This window comes from Castor canadensis, chromosome 15, assembly GCF_047511655.1.
Source record: "Castor canadensis chromosome 15, mCasCan1.hap1v2, whole genome shotgun sequence".
Lineage (NCBI taxonomy): Eukaryota > Metazoa > Chordata > Mammalia > Rodentia > Castoridae > Castor > Castor canadensis.
Genome location: NC_133400.1, coordinates 7,063,303 through 7,090,699, shown reverse-complemented (window position 1 = coordinate 7,090,699; position 27,397 = coordinate 7,063,303). Strand labels below are relative to the sequence as shown.

At 39.6% G+C, this 27,397-nt stretch overlaps 1 long non-coding RNA gene across 1 annotated transcript in view; it reads right to left on the bottom strand.

The window, feature by feature from the left end:
- Positions 1-372: 372 nt before the first annotated feature.
- The window catches only part of LOC141417182 (uncharacterized), a 44,978-nt gene continuing 17,953 nt past the window's right edge, over positions 373-27,397 (bottom strand). The window contains exon 3 of the long non-coding RNA XR_012441769.1: positions 373-466. This is a non-coding gene — a long non-coding RNA (uncharacterized lncRNA). The remainder of the gene's footprint in view (positions 467-27,397) is intronic.

The window sequence follows — 27,397 nt, the reverse complement described above, 5'->3', positions numbered from 1 at the left end:
AGGTGAGGTAATTCAATTTTGAATACTCCCCTCTGTCCCACAAGATCAGATCTGGGATCTACCACCTGGCCCACTTTGGGAGGTTGGCTTGTCACCCTGCTGCCACTCTCAGCCTTTGTTGCTTTTCCTGTATTCATTCATTCAGAGTTCGGCACTGACCGTTAAGCTCCTTGCTCCACAGGTCTCCAGGGAAGGTTCCAGTGTTCCACCCCCACCTCCACTGTTGGTGTTAGAGTACAGCTTGCTGTTTACACTTTCTAGTTTTGTTGAGTGGGGGGGTCAGTCTGTCCAGGGGCTGGGTAGGGGAGTTGGGTGTGGTGTGTGATGCTCACCTCTTTGTTCTACAGATTCATGCAAGCAGCTTTGGAACTGGCTGGCAGGAAGAAATAGCATGAGGTGGGGAGGCTTTCCACAGGTTAGGGGTCCAGGATGTTGCAGAGTTTGATTCTGATTGATGCTCTGTCTTCTGCTTATTGGGAGAAAAAAAAGAGAGAGAGAGAAGCAACCAGGGGGCTTTTTTCCCAGGGTGGGACATGCCTTGCTGGCTGTGCTGCATGGGGTTTTCACCGAATTTATTTTTCAGAATAACAGGACATATTGTCAAAATGTATACAGAACTAAGCATCATTTATAACAGGCAAAAATCCAGTAAAATTTTAATTTTTATGTAAATTATGATCTTTTTATACAATGGAATACTATATAGATATTAAGGATGACTATATAAAAAAGACATACATGATTTTTTAATAAAGGAAAACCATTTACAGCTGGGCAAGTTGGCACACACCTATAATAGCAGCTATTCAGGAATCAGGGGGAAGGAGGCTCATGGGTAAAAGAAGGAGAAGAGGTACAGGCTAAAAACAGAGAAAACATATTCAATAAAATAACAGCAGAAAAATCCTCAGTCTTGAGAAAGAGTGGATTATCCAACTACAGGAAACTTTTAGGATACCAAACAGACAAGATAAAAAAAAACTTCCCCAGACATATTATAGTTAAAACACTAAATATGTAGAACAAGGAAAGAAAATTGAAAGCTTCAAGAGAGAAGTGAGAAGTCACATATAAAATCAAACCCATCAGAAAAACTGCAGATTTCTCAACAAAAACTCTAAAAGCAATTAGAGCATGGAATGATGTATTTCAAGCCCTGAAAGAGCTGTCAACCTAGATTACTAAATCCAGCAATGCTGTTCTTCATAGTTGAAGGAGAAATAAAAACCTTCCAGAATAAACAAAAACTTAAGGAATTCATGACCACTAAACCAGCACTGCAGAAGATACTTAAAATAATCTTATATCTAGAAGGGGGAAGATAAATGCAACCAGGAAAATAAGGAAAGAATAAATCCCAGTAGACAAATTGATAAGCAAATGAGGATTAGAAAAGAAGCAAGCATCACAGAAACAACAAATGACAGGAAATACATATGACATAGATGGACAGGTTGGATTAAAAAACAAGAACTGATCACTTGTTGCCTACCAGAAGTATACCTCACTGGCAAAGAAAAACATTGGCTTAGAGTAAGTATGGAAAAGGACTTTTCAAGCAAACAGGTCCCAAAAGCAAGGAGAAGTATCTATATTCATTTCTTTTTTTTTTTTTTTGGTTTTTCTTTAATTTAGTTTTTTATTATTATGCTAAGGATACATTATGACATCTACCAAAGTTCTTACAACATATAATAATTGAATTCATCTTCTCCATCATTCTCTTTTATTCCTGTCTGGTTTTCAATGATTAATACAAACCTTAATGCTTAAATAGAATTCCAATGGATCAGCTATTGAGAGAAAGGATTGAGAAATAGTGTTACATGAAACTAAAAAGGGAATGCTCAGCAGACTGAAGAGGGAGCCCAAAGAATGGAAGAAAATCTTTGTCACCTATTCAGCTCACGAGAGATTAATAACCAGAATTTACAGGGAGCTCAAAAAACTAAACTGTCAGAGAGTCAATTACCCAGTGAAGAATTGGGCAAGTGAACAGAACACATCTTTGTCAAAGGAAGAATTTCTTTTTTTTTTATTGATTTATTAATCAAATGTACATACAAGGCTTGGGTCATTTCTCCCCCCTGCCCCCACCCCCTTCCTTAACCACCCACTCTGCCCCCTCCCTCTCCCCCCCCACCCTCTCAATACCCAGCAGAAACTATTTTGCCCTTATTTCTAATTTTGTTGAAGAGAGAGTATCAGCAATAATAGGAAGGAACAAGAGTTTTTGCTGGTTGAGATAAGGATAGATACACAGGGAGTTGACTTACATTAATTTCCTGTCCATGTGTGTTAAATTCTAGGTTAATTCTTTTTGATCTAACCTTTTCTCTAGTTCCTGGTCCCCTTTTCCTATTGGCCTCAGTTGCTTTTAAGGTATCTGCTTTAGTTTCTCTGCATTAAGGGCAACAAATGCTAGCTAATTTTTTAGGTGTCTTACCTATCCTCACCCCTCCCTTGTGTGCTCTCGCTTTTATCACATGCTCAAAGTCCAATCCCCTTGTTATGTTTGCTCTTGATCTAATGCCCACATATGAGGGAGAACATACGATTTTTGGTCTTTTGGACCAGGCTAACCTTGTTCAGAATGATGTTCTCCAATTCCATCCATTTACCAGCGAATGATAACATTTCGTTCTTCATGGCTGCATAAAATTTCATTGTGTATAGATACCACATTTTCTTAATTCATTCGTCAGTGGTGGGGCATCTTGGCTGTTTTCATAACTTGGCTATTGTGAATAGTGCCACAATAAACATGGGTGTGCAGGTGCCTCTGGAGTAACCTGTGTCACAGTCTTTTGGGTATATCCCCAAGAGTGGTATTGCTGGATCAAACGGTAGATCAATGTTTAGCTTTTTAAGTAGCCTCAAATTTTTTTCCAGAGTGGTTGTACTAGTTTACATTCCCACCAACAGTGTAAGAGGGTTCCTTTTTCCCCTGCATCCTCGCCAACACCTGTTGTTGGTGGTGTTGCTGATGATGGCTATTCTAACAGGGGTGAGGTGGAATCTTAGCGTGGTTTTAATTTGCATTTCCTTTATTGCTAGAGATGGTGAGCATTTTTTCATGTGATTTTTGGCCATTTGAATTTCTTCTTTTGAGAAAGTTCTGTTTAGTTCACTTGCCCATTTCCTTATTGGTTCATTAGTTTTGGGAGAATTTAGTTTTTTAAGTTCCCTATATATTCTGGTTATCAGTCCTTTGTCTGATGTGTAGCTAGAAAATATTTTCTCCCACTCTGTGGGTGTTCTCTTCAGTTTAGAGAACATTTCTTTTGATGAACAGAAGCTTTTTAGTTTTATAAGGTCCCATTTATCTATGCTATCTCTTAGTTGCTGTGCTGCTGGGGTTTTGTTGAGAAAGTTCTTACCTATACCTACTAACTCCAGACTATTTCCTCTCTTTCCTGTATCGACTTTAGAGTTTGTGGTCTGATATTAAGATCCTTGATCCATTTTGAGTTAATCTTGGTATAGGGTGATATACATGGATCTAGTTTCAGTTTTTTGCAGACTGCTAACCAATTTTCCCAGCAGTTTTTGTTGAAGAGGCTGCTATTTCTCCATCATATACTTTTAGCTCCTTTGTCAAAGACAAGTTGGTTATAGTTGTGTGGCTTCATATCCGGGTCCTCTATTCTGTTCCACTGGTCTTCATGTCTGTTTTTGTGCCAGTACCATGCTGTTTTTATCGTTATTGCTTTGTAATATAGTTTGAAGTTAGGTATTGTGATACCTCCTGCATTGTTCTTTTGACTGAGTATTGCCTTGGCTATTCGTGGCCTCTTGTGTTTCCATATAAATTTAACGGTAGCTTTTTCAATCTCTTTAATGAATGTCATTGGAATTTTGGTGGGAATTGCATTAAAGATGTAGATTACTTTTGGGAGTATTGACATTTTTACTATGTTGATTCTATCAATCCATGAGCATGGGAGATCTCTCCACTTTCTATAGTCTTCCTCAATCTCTTTCTTCAGAAGATTAGTTTTCCTTGTAGAGGTCTTTCACATCTTTTGTTAGGTTTACACCTAGGTATTTGATTTTTTTTGAGGCTATTGTAAATGGAATTGTTTTCATATATTCTTTCTCAGTTTGTTCATTTTTAGTGTATAGAAATGTTAATGATTTTTCTATGTTGATTTTATATCCTGCTACCTTGCTGTAGCTATTGATGATGTCTAGAAGCTTCTGAGTAGAGTTTTTTTGGGTCTTTAAGGTATAGGATCATGTCATCTGCAAATAGGGATATTTTGACAGTTTCTTTACCTATTTGTATTCCTTTTATTCCTTCTTGCCTAATTGCTCTGGCTAGGAATTCCAGTACTATGTTGAATAGGAGTGGAGCTAGTGGGCATCCTTGTCTAGTTCCTGGTTTTAAAGGGAATGCTTTCAGTTTTTCTCCATTAAGTAAAATGCTGGCTGTAGGTTTGTCATATATAGCTTTTATAATGTTGAAGTACTTTCCTTCTATTCCTAGTTTTCTTAGAGCTTTTATCATGAAATGGTGTTGGATCTTATCAAAGGCTTTTTCTGCATCTATTGAGATGATCAAGTGGTTTTGTCTTTGCTTCTGTTAATGTGGTTTATTACATTTATTGATTTTTGTATGTTGAACACCCCTGCATTCCTGGGATTAAGCCTACTTGGTCATGGTGAATCATCTTTTTGATGTGTTGTTGAATTCGGTTTGCCATTATTTTGTTGAGGATTTTTGCATCAATGTTCAGTAAGGAGATTGGCTTATATTTCTCCTTTTTGGAGGTGTCTTTGCCTGATTTGGGAATAAGTGTAATACTGGCTTCATAAAATGTGTTAGGCAGTATTCCTTCCCTTTCTATTTCATGGAACAGTTTAAGGAGGATTGGTACTAGTTCTTCTTAAAGGTCTGATAGAATTCAGCAGAGAATCCATCAGGTCCTGGACTTTTTGGGGAGACTCTTAATTGCTGCTTCAATTTCATTTTGTGTTATAGATCTATTCAGGTGATTAATTTCCTCTTGGTTCAGTTTTGGATGATCATATGTATCTAGAAATCTGTCCATTTCTTTTAGATTTTCAAATTTATTTGAATATAGGTTCTCAAAGTAGTCTCTGATGATTTCCTGGACTTCCATGGTATTTGTTGTTATCTCCCCTTTTGCATTCCTGATTCTACTAATTTGGGTTTTTTCTCTCCTCATTTTAGTCAGGTTTGCCAGGGGTCTATCGATCTTGTTTATTTTTTCAAAGAACCAACTTTTTGTTTCATTAATTCTTTGTATGGTTTTTTTGGTTTCTATTTCGTTGATTTCAGCTCTTATTTTTATTATTTCTCTCCTTCTATTTGTTTTGGGATTTGCTTGTTCTTGTTTTTCTAGGAGTTTGAGATGTATCATTAGGTCATTGATTTGGGATCTTTCAGTCTTTTTAATATATTCACTCATGGCTATAAACTTTCCTCTCAGGACTGCCTTTGCTGTGTCCCATAGGTTCCGGTAGGTTGTGTTTTCATTTTCATTGACTTCCAGGAACTTTTTAATTTCCTCTTTTATTTCATCGATGATCCATTGTTCATTAAATAATGAGTTATTTAGTTTCCAGCTGTTTGCATGTTTTTTTGTCTTTACTTTCATTGTTGAGTTCTACTTTTACTGCATTGTGATCAGATAGTATGCATGGTATAATTTTTATTTTCTTATATTTGCTGAGCCTTGCTTTGTGCCCTAGGATATGATCTATTTTGGAGAAGGTTCCATGGGCTGCTGAGAAGAATGTATATTGTGTAGAAGTTGGATGAAATGTTCTGTAGACATCAACTAAGTCATTTGATCCATTGTATATTTTAGATCCTGGATTTCTTTATTGATTTTTTGTTTGGATGACCTATCTATTGATGAGAATGGGGTGCTAAAGTCTCCCACAACCACTGTGTTGGCGTTAATATATGCTTTTAGGTCTTTCAGGGTATGTTTGATGAAATTGGGTGCGTTGACATTGGGTGCATACAGGTTGATGATTATTATTTCCTTTTGGTCTATTTCCCCTTTTATTAGTATGGAATGTCCTTCTTTATCTCATTTGATCAATGTAGGTTTGAGGTCTACTTTGTCAGAGATAAGTATTGCTACTCCTGCCTGTTTTGGGGGGCCATTGGCCTGGTAAATCTTCTTCCAGCCTTTCATCCTTAGCCTATGCTCATTTCTGTCGGTGAGTTGGGTCTCCTGTGAGCAACAAATTGTTGGATCTTCCTTTTTAATCCATTTTGTCAAGCGGTGCCCTTTGATGGGTGAATTAAGTCCGTTAACATTAAGTGTTAGGACTGATAGGTATGTGGTAATTCCTGTCATTTAGCTGTCTTAGTTGTTTAAAGGTTTGATTGTGTGTACCTAAGTTGAGGTTGCTCTCTACTTTCTTGCTTTTTCTTTTCCTGTGGTTTGGTGCTGCCTGTCTTTTCATGGTTAAGTCGGGTTTCATTTTCTGTGTGCAGAATCCCTTGAAGAATCTTTTGTAGTGGTGGCTTTGTGGTCACGTATTGTTTTAGTTTCTGCTTATCATGGAAGACTTTTATTGCTCCATCTATTTTGAGTGATAGTTTTGCTGGGTAGAGTATCCTTGGGTTGAAGTTATTTTCATTCAGTGCCCGGAAGATCTCACCCCATGCTCTTCTTGCTTTTAATGTTTCTGTTGAAAAGTCTGCTGTGATTTTGATGGGTTTACCTTTGTATGTTACTTGTTTTTTCTATCTTACAGCCTTCAATATTCTTTCCCTAGTTTCTGAACTTGTTATTTTAATGATGATATGCCACGGGGTATTTCTATTTTGATCTGGTCTGTTTGGTTTCCTGTAGGCCTCCTGCATCTGTATGGGAATATCTTTCTCTAGATTTGGGAAAATTTCCATTATTATTTTGTTGAATATATTACACATTCCCTTCGCTTGCACCGCTTCTCCTTCTTCGATGCCCATGATTCTCAAGTTTGGTTTTTTGATGGAGTTGGTGAGTTCTTGCATTTTTTTTCCACAGGTCTTGAGTTGTTTAATTAATAGTTCTTTGGTTTTTCCTTTAATTACCATTTCATCTTCAAGTTCTGAGATTCTGTCTTCTGTTTGTTCTATTCTGGTGGATTGACCTTCCATTTTGTTTTGCAGTTCTGTTTCATTCTTTTTTTGAGGTTTTCCATATCCTGGGTCATTTCCTCTTTAATGTTGTCTATTTTTGTCCTGAGTTCACTTATCTCTTTATTAATCATGTTCTCTGTTTCACTTTGGTGTTATACAGTGCTTCTATGGTTTCCTTTATTTCTTCTTTTGCTTTTTCAAATTCTCTATTTTTGTTGTCTTGGATTTTCTTGAGTGTCTCCTGTACATTTTGGTTGACCCTATCCAGTATCATCTCTATAAAATTCTCATTGAGTACCTGTAGTATTTCTTCTTTTAGATTATTCTTGTGGGCTTCATTGGGTTCTTTGGCATAGTTTATCTTCATTTTGTTTGAGTCTGAATCTTAGTATCTGTTTTCTTCATTTCCCTCTGGTTACTGTACTATTTTTTTGCTGTGGGGAAACTGGTTTCCCTGTTTTTTCTATCTTCCCGTCATTGTCCTTGGTGTTGTTACTGTCCCTGTACTTTGTGCAATTAAGTATTTTCTAGCTTGTAATAATAACAATGGTAATATTTAGAATGGAAGGGTGAGATGAGATGGAAAGCAAGAAGTTAAAGAAAAGGGGAAAACAAATACACAGACAAGTAGGAATAAACAAAACAAGGACTCAAACAAAAAGTTTCAATGGTATAAACAGGGAGCGCTGGCATACTAATCGACAGTAAGTTGAACAGGCATTAGTGAGACAGAGAGAGGATTGAAAATAAAAAATAAAAAGAATAAAGATAAGAATAAAAATAAAAAGTAAGTACATGAAAGAAATATATATATATATATAATAAAACAAAATGAAAAATAGAAAATTAAAAAATAAAACCCTCCAAGTTCAAATGCATTGAAGTTTCAGTCTTAATAATTTTGGTGTCTGTCTCAGTCCCCAATTCTGGAGATGGTGCCTCAGATGTTGTTCTGTAGTTGTCTCATCAAAGGGGACACATAAAGTAAAACAAAACTGCACACAAAAAAAAACCCCCACAAATTGTCCCAAGTTCAAATGCAATAAAGTTTCAGTAAGTTTTTCAGCATGCAGGTGTAGTTCGGTTGTTTTGTCATCAAAGGTAGGGAGAGAGAAGAGTCTGGAGACAGTTCTGAGAATGGTATCTGCAGCTGTGGCTTGCCTGCCCGCTGCTGTCAGCCTGCTGTTGCTGGAGGCATTACTTATGCAGATCTCTGGGGTGAGCTTAACACTCACCTGGACCTGCAGGCTTCGTTTACTCAGAGTTCTCCTATGCGGGAGCCTCTGCTACAAGCTTTCCACTTTCAAGCACACTGGGAAAGGTGACACTGCACCTGCTTTCTCAGGCCTGCATGTTTGTTTACAGCTCACATGGGAAGTGGGTCTTCCCCCCTCTCCTGTGGAGTTTTCCTCCCTCCGCCACTCTCACAAGCTTTCCCACTCCTGGTTGCTGGGCGCATGTCCCTGCTCCCACCGGAGCCTCTCTGGCCCAGCCCAGCTTGTTTATTTACAGTTCTGGGAAAGATTCCCTTCCCCCCTCTTCAGCACTCACTGCACCCCACCCTCTTTCCCACGTGTCTTTATTGTTCTTATTGTTTATTACTCAGTTTCTCTTTTTTCCCCGGGTGGAGGTCAGTCTGTCCAGGGGGCTATGCTGCTCTGGCCCAGGGTTGTCTGCGGGAGTACCGTGGTACCGCTAAGCTCACCTTGTCCACATCTTCCTGAGCCGTCTGGGTGCGGGCGACTGGTGGCCCGGGGGCCCTCCTGGTTTCTCCATTTAACATGAAGTGGAGATTCTCTGCGCCAGCTGGATGTGTGGAGGGATCAAAGTTTTGCCTCTTCTCAGTGGTTTTGCCTGCAAGGTGTGTCTCCAGAGTCTCTCCAAGATCTCACTATAGGAGGCTCGCTTTCTGCTTCCTCCCTCTAGCTGCCATCTTGGAATCTCCTCCTCTATATTCATTTCTGACAAAACAGACTTCACACCAAAATTAGTCAAAAGAGACAAAGAAGGCCATTAAATATTGATAAAGAGAATAACCCATCAAGAGGAAATAACAGTTAAAAACATATACACACCAATGTCAACACACCCAATTTCATAAAACAAACACTACTGGACATAAAAGCACAGATCGACCTGACACAATCAAAGTGGGTGGCTTTAATGCCCCACTCTCATCAATAGATAGGTCATCCAGACAAAACATTAACAAAGAAACTACAGAGTTAAATGACATTGTAGACAAAATGAATTTGAGAGACGTCTACAGAATGTTTCATCCAACAGCTACAAGTATACATTCTTCTAAACAGCTCAGGGAATTTTCCAAAACAGATCATATTTTAGGACATAAAACAAGCCTTAACAAATACAAGAAATGTGAAATAACCACCCATATTTTATCAGACCACAGTGGAATAAAACTAGAAATTTTGTAGCAAAACAAACTACAGAAAATATTCAAACACATGGAGACTGAACAATACACCACTGAATGATCAGCTGATAATTGAAGAAATAAGGGGGAAAATGAAAAATTCCTGGAATAAAACAAAAATGAAAATGCATCTTACCAAAACCTTTGGGACAGCAAAGGCAGTGCTAAGAAGAAAGTTTATAGCTATTAGCAACTACATTAAAAAGAGAGAGAGAGAGATCTCAAATAAGTAACCTCATGATATACCACAAGCTGTCAGAAAAACAAGAACCAAACCCAAAAGCAGCAGATAGAAGGAAATAATAAAGATTAAGGCAGAAAATAATAAAATGGAGCCAAAAAATTTTTAAATCAAGGAAATAAAAATTCAATTCTTTGAGAAAATAAGCAAAATTGATAATCCCTTGGGCATACTAACCAAAAGAAGGAGGAAGAAGAACCAAATGAATAATATTAGAGATGAAAAGGGGGATATCACAACAAATACAATGAGGATCATTAGGGAATACTTTGAAAACTTATAATTAAGTGGAAAATCTAGAAGAAAATGAGAAAATTTCCAGACTGACAAGACCTATAAAAATTGAAACAAAAGGGTATCGACATTTAAACAGATCTAAAACAAGCAATGAGAAGTAATAGCCTCCCAACAAAGAAAAGCCCAGGACCAGATGGAGTTACTACCAAAATCTTCCAGGCCTTTAAAGAACTAATATCAGTGTTCAATGCTCCTCAAACTATTCCATCAAATAGACAGGGAAGGAATGCTACCAAACTCATCTATGAAATCAAAATTACCCTGATACCCAAACCAGATAAAGTTGCAACAAAAAAAGAAAATTATACACAGATGCAAATATTCTCAATAAAATATTCGCAAACAAGTTCAACAACATATTGAAACAATCATACACCATGACCAAGTTGGATGCATTTCATGAATGCAAGAACCTACACAAATCAATAAACGTAATACAGCACAAAGAGAGAATCAAATGCAAAAGCCACATGATCTCAATAGATATAGAACAAGCCTTTGACAAAATTCAACATCCTTTCATGAAAAAAAAAACCCCAAAGAAACTAGGAATAGAATGAACATACCTCAGAAAAATAAAGTCTACATATGACAAACCTACGGCCAACATCATACTAAATGGGGGAAAATGAAACTGTTTCCTCTAAAGTCAGGAACAAGACAAGGATATCCACTGTCCCCTCTCCTATTCAATGTGGTGCTTGAATTCCTATCCAGAACAATAAGGCAGAAGAAAGAAATAAAAGGAATACAAATAAGAAAGAAAGGAGCCAAATTTTCCCTATTTGCAAATGATATGATCCTATATTTAAAAGACCCCAAAGGGAGGCTATAAGGAAAGGGTGTGGGAGGGTGAATGTGATGGAAATATTACATGCTCATGTATGAAAATGGAAAAATGAGACCTGCTGAAACTATTCTAAGAATTGGGTAGAGGAGATAAAGGAGAGCCATGGATGGGGTGAATTTAACTAAGATCTACTGTAAATGTTTTTGTAAATGTCACAATGTTGCCCAATACAACAATAATATGATAATAATAATAAAAAAGACCCTAAAGACTCCACCAAAAACCTCTTACATGTGATAAACACTTTTGGCAAAGTAGCAGGATACAAAATCAACATATAAAAGTCAATAGATTTTTTTACACACCAATAACAAACAGACTGAGAAATAAATCAGGAAAGCAATCCCATTACCAATAGCTTCAAAAAAATACCTAGGAACAAATTTAATTAAGGATGTGAAAGACCTCGCCAATAAAAGCTATAAAGCACTGAAGGAATTGAAGAAGACATCAGAAGATGGAAACACCTCCCATGTGCACAGACTTAACATTGTGAAAATAGCTATATACTGAAAGTAATCTACAGATTCAATCCAATTCCCATAAAGATTCTGATGTCATTCTTCACAGAAATAGAAAGATCAAGCTTAAAATTTATATGGAAATATAAAAGACCCTGAAGAGCAAAAGCAACCTCTGAGTAAAATGAGCAGTGCTAGAGATATCACAATAATTGACTTCAAATCACACTACAGAGCCATAGTAACAAAAACAGTGTGGTACTGGCACAAAGACCAATATATAGACCGATGAGATGGAATAGGGAATTTGGAAATTAATACACACAGCTATAGCCTTCTGATTTTTGACAAAGGAACCAAACACATACACTGGAGAGAAGACAGACCCTTTAACAAATGGTGTTAAGAAAACTGAATGTCTACATGTAGAAGACTGAAGCAAGACCCATGTCTCTCACCCTGTAAAAAATCAATTCAACATGAATCAAAGGTCTTAATGTAAGACCTAAAACTCTGAAACTACTATGGGCATGGGTAACCACTTTTTTTATTTATTTTACTTTTTTCTCATTTTTATATTAGTGTGTGCTAATTAGAATTAAATTAAATTAAAGGAGTTTGTTGTGATAATTCCATACATGCATTAATGGATTTTGATCAAATTTACCTCCTCTATTATGGCAACTATATTCTGGATAGTATTCCACTTGTCCAGGAAATAATACTAAGAATTGACAGGGTATGCATAATTTAAAAAGCTTCAAAGGAAACAGTTACCAGAATGAAGAGACAACTCAGAAAATGGGAGAAAATCTTCACCAGCTACTCATCAAAGGATTAATATCCAGAATATACAAAGAGTTCAAAAAATTAAACACCAAAAGAATAAAGAATCCAATTAATAAATGGGCAAATCACCTGAACAGACAGTTCTCAGAAGTACAAATGTCCAATAAATGCATGAAGAAGTGTTCAACATCCTAGCTGTAAAGGAAATGCAAATCAAAGCAACACTGAATTCCAACTCACCCCAGTCAAGATGGCTGTCATCAAGAAAAGAAACAACAACAAATGCTGGTGATGGGGGGAAGGGAGCTTACATACTGCTGACCGGAATGTAAATTAGTGCAAATGGAAATCTACATGAAGGTTCCACTAAAAACTAAAAAAAGAACTATCTTATGACCCTGCTATTCCACATATCGGAAGGAGTTAAGTCAACATTCAAGTTTGCCAGCACTAGTCACAGTAGTCCAACTATGGAATCAGCCTCGGAGCCCAACACCATCTCATTCTCTCTAGAGGAGTGAAGGAGGGCCTCTGCGCCCCCTGCTATGGGAAAGGCACCATGTTGGAATTTCAAATTGAAAATGCATCAGTGTTGGACTGTAGCAGCATCTTCCTTAGGGATCATTATCCCAGCTCACACTTTCTAACATGAGGCTCTAAAAGTGTGCTTATTTCCCTCCTGGACAAATACTCAAGGGCTGCTGAGATCACACACCCAACCAGAGCATCTGCTGTTGGCTTGGTGGTGTCGTTGAATTTTTTCTTTTTTTATTCTGGTTCTGGGGATCAAAGCCAGCATCTTGTGCATGCTAGGCAAGCACTCTACCACTGAGCTACATCCTCAGCCCCCAGCTGAATTCTAAATGTGACATAAACTCCCAAAATTATAAAAGCTGAAAGATTAAATAAGTTACAATGTTCAATGGCGTTTCCAAGTAAAGGTAATGATATCAGTAGACGTTTGCTTCATGTCTGTTATGGGTCAGCTCTGTAGGGAGTGTTAGCAAAGACAAGAATTAAGAAGACACTAGGAAGGCAATCTCTAAGCATGAGAAATGTCTAGGCAGAAAATAACATGTTTATCCAAATATTTAAAGTGAAATGTTCCAGACATAGGAAACTTACAGTTTTCAAGCAAAAGCTTTAACATTTTTTATGAAACTCTTTCAGGAGGAGCTAAAATATTTCTTTTCCATAGACAGAATATATAGAACATAGAATCACCAGTTCTAGTCATCTCTGGGTGGTCATGAAGGCTAACTATGACACTCTGCTATGGTATATGGGTCCCCTCGGGGGTCTTACGTGGACAGGTGCCTGAAGGTCCAGTAAAGGACAGAGCCACAACAATGTTCACTTCATATGTTTGCTTTTTATAGTTTCCCTCCTATGCTGCTATCACGGTCTTGCTTTGAGCAAGCTGCCAACGATATTCCACTTTCAAGTTTGCTGTAGGCTGGGAAAACCATTTAGCCAAGTTTCAATAAAAATTATATTCAAAGCAGAGTCTGTACATCACAAGTGAGATCTGGTGTTTTCTGCTAAGATGCTTTCTACTCTTGACTAGGAAGTGTCTCGTGTCTAATTTTCTGCACAATTGTCACTAGTTGTTTTACTTTTTTCTGGATTTTAGGCTGTGTTGGAGAGAGGTAAGTTTGGTTGATAGGTGATATTTGGTCAATGTTCCTGAATAAAATTAAGAACATAATAAAAGTGTTCACAAAAGAAAGAAATGGAGCCCTCAGGAAAATGACACAGGAAAAGTAAAACTTACACCTGAACAGAAGAAAGAGAGCAAAGGGAAAGGTCTTAGTGTTTAGTGAGTCTCACTGTTGTCAAGAAGTGGGATGAGTACATATTGTTTCACATTTAGGATTCGGTTAGGATTGGAGGTATGGCTCAAGCTGTAGAGCTTCTGCTTGGCAAGCATGAAGGCCTGAGTTCAAATCCATGTCTTGCCATAAAAACAGGATTTAGTTAGGATTGCATCTGTCTGCATGTAATAAAGAACTGGATATTATTTACCTTTTGGGGGGTTGAACTCAAGACTATGCACTTTCAAAATGGGTGCTCTACTGCTTGAGTCATACCCCTAGTCCATTTTACTCTGGTTATTTTGGAGGTGGGATCTCTCAAACTATTTGCCCAGGCTGGCCTCAAACTGATCCTCTTAATCTCAGCCTCCCAGGTAGCTAGGATGACAGGCATGAGCCATCAGTGCCCAGCATGGATCTTATTTATGTTCTGTAACAAAAAGCCTAGAAGTTAGTGGTTGCTGCCTTTGGTCTAACTTCTCAATGATGCCGCCCTGGCTTCTTCATCTGCCCACTCAGCCATCATTCACAGACTGGCTGGTGTCTTTGTAGTTACAATATGGTTGCTGAAGCCCCAGATATCACACCCAATGTTCAAGGCAAAATGGAGAGGAAAAAGCAAAAGCTTTGAGAGACTTAGTCTTTTGTAAGATCAGCTCCGTTTGATAAATGTCCCTCTCATCTCCTTCCCCAGATCTAGGTCACAGGTCTCCAGGCTTGGATGGGGTTCTGTCATCCTGGAATAAATTGGAATGCTATTAGCAAAAAAAGACATATGGTGCAGATGGCTACTGATTAGGCTGTCTGCATGCAGATGTCTCATTTAATCCTAACAAAAATAACTTTTTTATTCTATTAGGGAAGTTGAGGCTTGGATGTGTTACTTATCCAAATAGATTTGAAGTATCCCTTGGAATACTGTCCCGTCTTATAAAGGCAGAGTTGCCATTGCTGTAGAGCCAGGAGGGAAGGTGACATCCCAAAATGTATGGACAGCAGCTGAGAGCCTGAGTCTAGTTTCTGTTGCCATTACTGAAAACCACCAGCTGGGTCATTTAGAAAGAATACAGTATTTTCCGTTCATGGTTCTAGAGGCTGGGAGATCCAAGGTCAAGGGGCCACTTCTGATGAGCACCTTCTTGATGGTAGGGACTCTACAGAGTCCAAAGATGGCAGAGGGTATCACATGGTGAGACAGAAGCAAGTCAGAGAGCTCACTTTTATAACAAAGTCACTCCCATTAGTCTGCGAATGGATTAATTCATTCATGAGGGTCCTGCCAATGCACCCTCCTACAAATATCATTGACCAACGACTTTGGGGAAATTGGGAGGAAAAACATTCACCCCGCAGCAGAGCATAATTCAATGTGCTGTTTCTTCTGTGTAACTCTAGGACTAGCTTTGCTCTTCCTTCTTGCTAGAGCTGCTAGACCATGGCTACCAACTTCACTGGCACCTGCCTCACCCCAGATAGTGAACCCTCAGAAGCAGCCTCACCTCTGACCCCAGAAGTCACAAATGCAATCCCCCCAATCTCGTCTCCCCCACCTCTGCCTAAATCCACAAGGCGGTATTTACTCTTGGGTGTTCTTCCTTTTCCTAGCAATACCATCCTTTTTGAGCAAGAATTAAAGTTCATTGTTCCTTTTTATTGTATTAAAAATCCTGCCTGGGACACGAATAAGTAACCTTATTAATTTTCTTTTGTATTTAAATGTTTCCAGAAAAAAATAATGCAGTATTTCACAAAAGTTTGAAAGGGAAGTGATTACACGTTGATTGTTTTCTCAGTATTTAGAAACTCCCTTAGTTTCTATGCATTTCTGTGTTGCTTCAACAATCACTGTTCTGAAATTCAGATCCAAATGGGTCAGTTAAACAACTGGGCCACGTAAATAGGCCCCATTATCTAGGGGAAGAACTCTTAACCTTGGGACCCATCGGCAAGCTTCATGATCTCCTTGAAACTGGAAGCCAAATAGTGTGTGCATCCTTGTCTTTATCTGCAGACAGGATTCACAGATTTCACTGGATTCTCCAAGAGATCATGTTACTTTCTTAAAGCAGCCATAACAAACTACCACAAACTTGGACAACAGAAATTTATTCTCTCAAGGTTCCTGGGGTCAGAAGTCTGGAATCAGGTGTTACCAGCGCTACATTCTCTCCTTCCTTGCTTCTTCTGGGCTCCAGTAGCTTCTGGCATCCCTTGGCTCATGGCAGCATCACTGCAATCTCTGCCTCTGTCTCCACATGGCCTTTTCCCCTGTGCTGTCCTGTGTCCTCTTCTGTCTTTTACAAAGACACTTTCATATGATTAAAGGACTATCTTAATCCAATATGATCTTATGCCCATCCTTAATTATATCTGCAAATCTCCTACTTCCAAATGAAGTCATGTTCTGAGATTCTGGATAGACATGAATTTCAGGGAGACACAAGGTTCAACCCCTACATGGACCTGTGACTGTAAATAGTTAGGATGGAATGTAGGAGAAAATCCCAAGCTCCTAGAATGACATTCCAGGGCCTTCCAACTCTGCCCCGCCCTGTATCTCTGACCTCATCTTCTGTAGTTCACATGCTGCTTGTGGCTCCTGAACCATGGCTCTGGTCCACTCCCACTCTCTCTGTATGCCTTCCTTCTACAGCTGTTCCATCTCCTCGTACCCTTGGTGTGGATGCAACACACAACTCAATCTTTGATCCTCCACACCCCTTCCTCCTACTTGCTCTAGTCCTGCTCTTGACTCTGAACTGAATCCTACATCCCTGACCCAAGTGACCCTCTGTTCATAATGCTGACATCCCTTAATTCCTTGCAGGGGTTGCCTCATGGGATTACCTCCTGTGAGGTGGGTGTTATCATTGCTCCTATTTTACAGGTGAGGGAAATGAGGCTGAGACAATGGAAGGAACTTGTCTAACATTACATTGCCAGCAATGGAAAAAGCAGGGATTCAAATGCAATTCAGCCAAATCCACAGCCCGTGCTCTTGACCACGAGGAATAAGCTGAGCATGTTCAGAGACGAGAAAAGACAGCCCGGTTGGAGCAGGGTGAAGAGTAGTAGGAGACAGACTTGGGTAGTCCTGCACCTCGTTAGGGAGGGCCTTGGATGCATGGAAAAGTAAACAATGATATTCTGAGTGTGGTAGGAATCCAGCAGGGACATTGGTTTGGATGAGATCTTACAAAGACCACTACATTTGTATGTTATAAAGAACACTTTCACTTACTCATTTCTTCAATTATTCATTTATCATATACATATTTATTGGGAACCTATATGCACAGGGCACAGTGGGGACACAATATTGACCCTAGAGCTTCATCAAGTTTATATTGTAGTAGGAGAAAGACAATAACCAAGGAAGCAAGTTGACAAGCCAACGTAGGTAGTGATGAGTACTATGTAAAAATCCACTACTATAGAGCTGGAGGAGTGGCTCAAGTGGTAGAGCGCCTGCCCAGCAAGTATGAGATCCTGAATTCAAGCCCCAGTACTATAAAAAAATTTTTTTTAAATAAAAACCTACTACAGATTGGCAGACAGGTCAGGGATCAATACTCCAGTCTCTCAGAAGGGGTAACATTTAAAATAAGTTGTGAGCAATGAAGGGGACCAGCTGGCTGAAGATCCAGTGGAAGCCGAGAGAAAGGAGGGGAGGATGGGTGAAAGGAGTTGCTAGGATCCAGAGCACAGCAGCAATGCACAAAAGTTACTCTTTCTACAGCTACATTTAAACACCCTTGGTAGGGAAAGGTGAAATACTGTCATTTGGACACTCTGTGACTGCTCATTAGTACTCCTGACTAATGGAAGATGATAAGGATTGGGCAAGAAAAATGACTCCAGCAATTCCTTGGCATCTCCAACTCTTCACCTTTGGCAAGAAGCCTCTTCAGCAGTGCTTGAGCTGTGTTCGGCAGCCGGCACTCCCAGAACTACAGGGAGACACAGCAGACATGCTCTCTGCAGTGCAGCAAGTCCAAGACCTTCAGGGGACAGACTCTAGGAGGCGACAGCATTCATCCATCTCACCCCAAAATACAAGCACAAAATTCTTAGGTGTCGTTAACTTGCTGTTGGTGGTACTTTGAACTCAGGGCTTTGTGCTTACAAGACAGGCGCTCTACCACTTAAGTCAAACCTTCAGCTCATATACAGTTTTATTGAGGATTTTAGGGATAAAAGAAGTGGTTTGGTCAAAGTCAGTTCTCCCTAGCCAGAGCAGCACCACATTTAAAAGGCATCATTGTCACACACTGTCCCGTAATTTCTCCCTCACTTGAACTTCCCATGGCCTCTATTTCCCCTCAGGCTGTCTACTGTCACATTCCTCAGGCTCTGTTCTCATACCCTGGACCTCTTGAGTCCTAATTCTTGAGCTGCTCTCAAACACTCAAAGTCCTCTCTTTCTTCTTTGAAGCAGCTGAGCGTCTCACCCACCCTGGCAAATCTAGGCTTTGCCTAGAGGTGGATTAAAAAAGCAAGGCAGTGGCCCAAAAGACCAAAAATCGTATGTTCTCCCTCATATGTGGACATTAGATCAAGGGCAAACACTACAATGGAATTGGACTTTGAGCACATGATAAAAGCGAGAGCACACAAGGGAGGGGTGAGGATAGGTAAGACACCTAAAAAACTAGCTAGCATTTGTTGCCCTTAACGCAGAGAAACTAAAGCAGATACCTTAAAAGCAACTGAGGCCAATAGGAGAAGGGGACCAGGAATTAGAGAAAAGGTTAGATCAAAAAGAATTAACCTAGAAGGTAACACCCACGCACAGGAAATCAATGTGAGTCAATGCCCTGTATAGCTATCCTTACCTCAACCAGCAAAAACCCTTGTTCCTTCCTATTATTGCTGATACTCTCTACAACAAAATTAGAAATAAGGGTAAAATAGTTTCTGCTGGGTATTGAGGGGGTGGGGGAGAGAGGGAGGGGGCGGAGTGGGTGGTAAGGGAGGGGGTGGGGGCAGGGGGGAGAAATGACCCAAGCCTTGTATGCACATATGAATAATAAAATTAAAAAAAAAAAGCAAGGCAGGAACTCATCTTTGTCAACCACACAGTCACTCCAAAGCATTTTCCTCACTAAAGGGTCACCTACCTCCGATAGTCATGCTGTTCTTCCCTTAAAAGGCAGAAACATGATAATCATTTTTTAAAGAGTAAATAGTATTTTTTTCTTTCTGCCACACTGCTTCATGACTCCACCAAGACACAGCAAGACAAATACCATCAAGCAACTCTTTTTTCCACAATATGCTAACATGACACTTTAATGAAAACAAAACACAAACCCAGAAGTTAAATCAGGTCATTTGGATTCTTTGAATTGGTGACACTCCATAGCATCAATATATGGTGACATCCTCTACTCGATTACCTAATGGCTCCAGTGCATCTTCATGTCCTTGCACAAGTAAGTTCTTTCTGATTTCTGGGCTAGTTAGCACCCATCCAGTGGTCATCTCCATTCCCAAAGCACTGTCCATCTGCCATCAGGACTAATGCCCAACTCCCTGCCTAGAAAACAGGCAAGCCCACTCCATACCAGGCAAGCAGAAGGAGCACCAGGCATTGACAACTTGATCATGACAACGGTCTTGGCTTCTCCTGCTTTTCCTTTTGAGCTTCATCACCAATTCTCTAGAATATACCTGTGTTCTGACTTTGGCTTTGCCTCCACACTAAGCTCCACACACATCCCTCTCCCCACTGGAAGACTTTCGCTTCCCTGATTTTGGCATTCAGTATTTCCTACTTTGGATCTTCCCAACTGTTGCACTTGGGTCCAGATAAGGCTGTGTTGTGGGATATCTTATGCAATGCAAAATGTCAAAGAGCATCCTCGGCCCCTCCCCTTAGACACCAGTGCCATGCCTCGTCAAATGTAACAACCCAAATTGCCCCAATACTGCTCCATGTCCCCTCAGACACAAAATGAGTTGACAAATACTGATCTATTGAACTTGCACTTGCCATTTGATTCTATGAGCTCCTAGGTGCCTTGCAAAGCCACCTCACAACAGTTTCAGCTCTCCAAAAGAAGCTAAGGTAACTGGAGTGTTGACTGTATCTTTGTTCTCCTGCGAGAACTGTTCAAGGAACACTCCATCACAGCTACTTGAAAAAGAACTCTGAATAGTTCAAATACAGAAATGGCTTTCATCTTGCTGGTCAAGCCAAAACCTGACTCAACACCAAGTTATACAATTTTTAGTATGCTACCAAGATCCAATGCTCAAGCAAATGTTTTTCTTCTTTCATTCATATTTGGGGTATACATCCAGCCCTTATCACTGGGGGACAGATAGTGACAAGAGGACACAATGAGAGTGAGGCACAACTAGGAAAGTTAGGCTGTTCAACATCTGTATGAGTAGCTTTGCAAGTCACAAAAGCCCCATAGACTTCTCTACAGACCTAGCTCTAACAGGACTATTCAAGGCCAAGGATTTTAAGGGGACTTTAAAAAAAAAAGCATTGATATCCTATTATAAATGCCATTGCTTCTGGAAAGAGGTTTACCTCTTGACCATATCAATAAATTGATTCCATTCTTTACAAAAGCAAGATTGTATAGAAAGGAGTAACTAGAACAATAAGTTATCCTGGAAGAATAATATTAGAAGGAACCATCTTTTAATGGGGAGGCAGAGACAAAGAAAATACCAGTCTCTGCTATGGTTTGGTTATGGTTTGAGTCCCCTCCCCCAAGGCTTCGTGTTTTGAAATCTTATCCTAATTATGAGGTACTAAGAGCAAGAGAAATTGAGATTATGGTGTTTAGGGCTTTGGGGAGGTAATTAGGAGTACATAAGGTCATTAGGTTATACCCCCACACACACCCCCAATGACGGAATCCTGGTAGCAATAGAAGAGGAGGGAGAGAGCTGATATAGACACACATATACTTGTGTGCCCTGTCTCTTTTGTATGATGCTCTGCACCACCTCAGGATTCTGCCAGCAAGAAGGCCAACATGAAGAAGGTCAGATATGGCCCCTAGACCTGGCACCTCCACAACTGTGAGTCAAAACAAACCTCTTTTCTTAATAATTTACCAGTCTGTGGCATCATGTGATAGCAACAAAAAAAAATATGGTCTCTTCCCATGCTTTAAGAGCAGCCCTGCTTCTGCTCATTCAGGTGCCTGAGTAGCTCCTTTCAAATCTCCACACTCTCGCACATTCATTTGTTCATTCATTCATTTGTCGTTTATTCAATGACTGTTGAAGAAGGACTATTTGTAGTTTTGGTGTATTGGTGACTGGAGAGTCAAGGATTAGTAAATCTTGAACAAGCAGGCATCATGGTGAAGAACTCAGGTCCTGGATCAAATATATCTGGTTCTATTCCTGGTTCTGCCACTTACCAGTCTGTGCAAGTCATCTACTCTTCCTGAGACTCAGTTTACTCTTCTGTAAAATGTTGTAAGTTTTTAATAAGACAAGATGTGAAGCACTTAGCATGGGCCTTGATGCAGTCAACTATCTATAAACGTTAAAGATGTTGATGATTGTGTAATGGAATTTATTATTATCATGGTACTCACTGCTCTCAGAGCTCAGAATCAAGTGTGGGGGAGCAAACTAGAAATAATTAATTGTAGCCAAGTGTGGTGAGTGGTGGGACAGAAATCTCGTGGAGAAGAGTAATGGCACTCAAGAGAGAATGGTTAACAGCACTACAAGAGAAGAAAGACATCCTAAGAAAGAAGCAGCACTAGAGTTACTATATGTTCACTCCTCTCCTCAGGAAAGTTGCCTCTTGACCAAAGTCTCAAAGTAATTCCACTTGAGAACCCAAAAGGATGGCCCTCAGAAGAGCTTCCAACACACCTCCACAGGCTTTTCTCCAACAACAGGGTGATGAAGACACACACCAGCTGTGTCAAAGCCAAGGTGGAAGAGGAGATCAAGAAAAAGTATGGAAACGGGAGATCTTGGACCTACACAAAAACTGCTGGCTTCCTACAGTTTGTCCTGAGTCTCAAGAAGGGTAAATGACTTGCACAAACTGGTACTGGCCACACTACGATTCTTGCTTTTGTGCAACACCTGTTGTAAGGTGGTCACATTTACAAATGTTCATAACCAAGAGCGAGAAACCAAGAGAAAGAAGACAAGACTCTGTTTCCAACAACCCGTATGTTGTGTTTATATAGCATTGAGGCATCCAGATGCCCCAAGACTTTAGAATGGAGGCAGTTCGGAGAGAAATTACAGGAGGTTTTAGAGGAAACCCGTAACTAGTGTTAGAAAGGTTCTTTGTCTACACAGATTAGAAAAATTCAAAATTCTCCTGCTCATTTCTTCTTGTAATTCGGATGCATATTTCATTCTCTGAGTGAAAGCTTGCAAAGAATACAGAGCTTTGTCTAGGGGCTGGAACTCAGGACACCACATTTACTCAAGACAAGGATGAGAAAATGGCAGCCGAGTCACCACGAACGCTTTCAGAACCGGGGGGAAGGTCAACAGGAGGATGGCTCAGCTATTCCTAGCATGAATGTTGCCTGGGGAAGAAAGAGTTTGTTCTTTTTTCAATTATTATTATTCATCTGCTTTGAAGATTTTGCTGTTTTGAAATCCTAGAAACCAGGGTATTTCCTTCAGTTCATTTATGTTAAAAGAAAATTCCTTACTGATATTTCTTTCACAAAGGCATTGAGAGTCCTGGGGTAAGAAGTGACTCCAGGATGCCTGCATTGGCAGATACTTTGCAGGTTGCCTTTTTATTTCAAGTCCTTGAAAAAGAACCTTAACACCTTGTTGGATTGCTAAACTATACATCTCAGCTCTAACTGGTAGTGTAAAGCACTCTTATGTATTTTCCCCAAAATCCTGATTATTCCTTGTGTAGTTATTGATTTTTATTTAAAATTAAGTAGACTTAAAGCTTATTTTTTCTTTCATAATATTCCTCCTCCTCTGTGCAATGCCACTTAAATTGCCACATATCAATTCTGATACATCATGAACTTTCAGGAAGATTGGCTAACCGAGAGGTTGAAGAGTTTGTCCTCGTTTTCAAGGAGGAAGCTTATTTTAAAGATTTATAGACAATGAGCTTTCTGCCTCTTTGATAAGCAAAAAATGCATTGTGAAATGTTTTCAAAACAAGCAACTGATTTTTCAACTGTTGTATCTCTAGCCATAACTTGACTGGTTATTTATGAGTCTGCAGTAATTTCAGGACATTGTTATAAGTAAATTGTAAAATCCAGTGACATTTTAGGGTCAAATGCATAAATGTAAATAAGTGAATATGCTTTTGCCTCCAGCAGCCAGACTCCCATTCCTTGGTGGAGCATAACCCCACTGGTGCATACCTGTGTCCTTAAGAACTTTCCTTGTGTTGATTAATCTTCCATTCAACTAATATTGATCGATTTCTTCATATGCGCTAAGTATTATTGACATAATAGTGATCAAGACTGGTCATGGAGCTTGCCCAATTGGAGCATAGAGTGAGGGTAAGATTGGTAAGTAGAAAGGAGAAATGAAGGAAACTAAGGGAAGAGGAAAAGAAAGATAGTGAGTAATAATGAAATATATTACATCTGTGTAGGAGAAATGAACAGACACCTAAACAATGAAGGACAAGGATGTAAAACAGGTCACACTAAGGGGAGGGCATGAGAGGGAGGGAGAGAGTTAAAGAAGCTGAAATTACCATAAGAAGAGGACTAAGGTAGAAAGGAATAATGGAGGTGAGGAACCAATTATGGGTATTATATATATATATGGAAATGTCACAGTGAAACTCCCGGTACAACCATCATAAGCAAACAAAAATGTCTCTTTTGAAAATTGAAGGGCAGGAAGGCAAAAAACAAGTCCTGTCCAGGAGTTGGTACCAGTGGGAGGCAGGAGGGAATAAGAAGAATGAACAAGGTGGAAATAGTATGTATTCGTGTATGAAAATGGAACAATGAGACCTGTTGAAACTATTCTTAGAAGGGGAGAGGGAGGATAAAGGAGAAATCTGGAGGGGTGAATCTAAGACTCATATTGTACACACTTTCGTAAATGTGACAATGTACCCCAGTATAGATAGTATGTGCTAATGAATAAATTAAAAAAGAAAGGAAAATGAATAAGTATGACAAACAAAGCATGCTTCCTCACTGATTGGTTTCCTCAAATGGAGTCTGAACTCAAATAAAATTATTGTATATTCTGAGACTAGAACCTTTTTGAATTTTAGTACTTTTTCTAATTTGTACACTTAATCTGGTAGTTGTTTTCATTAGCAAAACTTGCATCTTTGAGGTCATTCAATGTCCTCAACAAACACTTCCTCATCCCACTCCTGTCTGGTTCCTCTCTTAAGGTCAGTTTCTTACTTGGACAGACTGGGGATAGAAGGGAATGGTAACCCAAAGAAGACTTCAACAAGACACTTAATACAAACGTTCCTCAAATTACATTGGGGTTAAGTACCAATAAACCTATCATAAATTGAAAATATATTGCCAGTCAAAAAGGCACTTAATATATCAACTTGCTATGCTGAGGGGGTGGCACAGGCCTATAATTCCAGTACTCAGAAGTCTGAAGCAGGCAAATCATGACTGAATGGCCAGCCTGGGTTATGCAAGTTCCAGGTTAGCCTTCATTTCAAAGTGAGACCCTGACTCAAACAAATAAAAATAAAGGCCAGGTGCCATGGCTCATGTCTGTAATCCCAGCTGTGCAGGAGGCAGAGATTGAGAGGATCACATTTTGAGGCCAGCTCAGGTAAGAAGTTAGTGAGATGCCCATCTCAACAAATAAGCCAGTCATGATGGCATGTGCCTGTATTCCCAGCTACAAAGGAGGCCCTAAGTAGGAGAATCACAGTCCAGGTAAAGCCCAGGTAAAAACATAGGACCCTATCTAAAAAAATAACCTAAAAGCAAAAAGGGCTGGAAGTGTGGCTCAAGTGCCAGAGTGTTTGCCAAGTACTGACAAAGAAGTAATAATCATAAATGTAGAAAATAAAAACAAATCAACCTACTGAACATGGCAGCTTAGCAACACGGTACAGGGTATATTACCAATTGTGCAGTCTCCTGATCACATGACTGACCAGGAGCTACAGCTCCCTCCCTGCCCGGTGTCACAGGGAGTTATCATGCCAACTCAAAATTCAAAGTATGGCTGCTACTGAATGAGTGCTGCTTTCAGCCATTGTAAGTCAGGGACCATCTTTAACCAAACTGTCAAAAATCAAAGATGAAGAGAGATTTGGGGGTGAGGGCAATATTGGGGTTTGAACTCCAGGCCTCACACTTGCAAGGTGGGTGCTCTACCCTTTTTGTGTTAGATATTTTTGAGATAGGGTCTCACTTATTTTTTGCCTAGGCTGGCTTTGAACCATCATCCTCTTACTCTTTGCCTCCCAAGTACTTAGGATTACAGGTGTGAGCCACCAGTGCCAAGCCACAGACAGAGCTTTGAAAGCAAGAGTAAAAGGGTCCTTCACACACAAGGGAACTTCTACAGGGTTATCATCAAACTTCTCAGCAAAAACTTTATAGGCCAGAAGCAGGTGGGATAGCAGAAAAAAAAAACAAAAAACTGCCAGCCAACAATACAATACTCTGCTGTCCTTGAGAAAATAAGAAGAGATAGATACTCCAAGACAAACCAAAACCGAGAAAGTACATTGCCACTGGACTTTCCTTAAGAGACATGACAAAGGCAGTTCCTCAAGCAAATTAAGACACCAATGAGTAACATGAAAACAAATAATAATATAAAACTCCTGATGCAAGTGAGTATAAAGTCAAATTCAGAATATTCCAATACTCATTTCCGCCTCTCATAACTTGCCTTTCCCTAACATCTGTCAATTCCATGTGACATTCACTGAACACTTACCACAATGCCTGCCTCTTCCTCAGGAATGTGAAGATGAGAAAACCAACATGCCTTAAGAACCTACATCCTTTCATGGGAATCATTCCTTTCAACTTCAAAATATCTTAGCTCACACTTGCAAACCCTGATTTTCCAGCCAAACCTCATTTGATCATTAAGTCATAAAGATTTCGCAAAACTAGGCTGGGCGCTGGTAGCTCACACCTGTAGTCTAAGCAAGTTGGGAGAATGAGATTAGAAAGATGTTTTCAAGGCCAGCCTGGCGAAAAAAAGGTAGCAAGGCCCCATCTCAACCATTAGCTGGGTATAGTGGCACATAGCCCAGCTATGTGACGGGCTGAGATCAGGAGGATCACAGTTCCAGGTCATCTGTGGCAAAATTTTCTGGAGACCCAGTCTTGACAGAAAAAGGTGGTCATGGTGACACATGCCTGTCATCCCAGCTATGGCAGGTAGTGTAAAAAAGGAAGATTGAGGTCCAGGCCAACCTGGGCAAAAAATGAGACCCTATGTTAAAAATAACCAGAGCAAAAAAAAGACTGGGGGTATGGCTCAAGTGGTTGCACTAGCCGAGCAAGCATGAAGCCCTGAGTTCAAACTCCAATAGAGCTAAAAAAATAAAAAAGACTTCCCCCAAAATAATTTTTTAGTGATTGTATAGCTAAAATTCTTTTCCTCTAGAAGAGGACTATCTAATAGAAACATAATGCAGAGAACAAATGGGATTTTTAAATTTTTGTAACCACAATAAAAGTTTTTTAGAAAGTGAAAATAATAAATCTGATAATATATTTTATTCAGTCTACTCTATCCAAATATTATCTTTAAGTATATAATCAAAATGAAGTTATTAATAGGTATTTTATGCACTAAGTCTCAGAGTCTGGCGTGTGTTATGCTTGCAACACATCTCAATTCGGACCAGCTACATTTCAAGTTCTAAATATCCACGTGTGACTGTTTAGTTCTAGAAAACCAACATCTTCCTACGGAACTGTGTTGAGCACCTGTTCCCACTGAAGTTCACTGGCACAGCCATTGCATCGAGTGTTTGTGTCTTTCATCTTAATTCTGCACAAAGGCTTTGATAAATTTTTCCCACCTTTTTTTTTTTGGTGGATCTGGACAGTTTGAACTCAGGGCTTCACTCTTGCAGGGCAGATGCTCTACCACTTGAGCCACACCTGCAGTCCATTTTGCATGGTTATTTTTGGAGATGGGGTCTTGTGAACTATTTACCCAGGCTGGTCTCAAACCACAATCCTAGAAATCTCAGCCTCCCAAGTAGCTAGGATTACAGGCATGAGCCACCAGGCACCTGGCTCACACTTCTTAATAATAATAATATCCTGAGAGCTTTTACTGCAAGATTTTTTTAATTAAATTACTTTATCTAAATCTAATTTAAAGATAGATGATGTCATTTTACAGGTGCTAAAATTGAGACACACATAGCGAAACAGCTTGCTTACAGTCATATACCAGGACACGTCTAACTGAAAGTCTGTGCT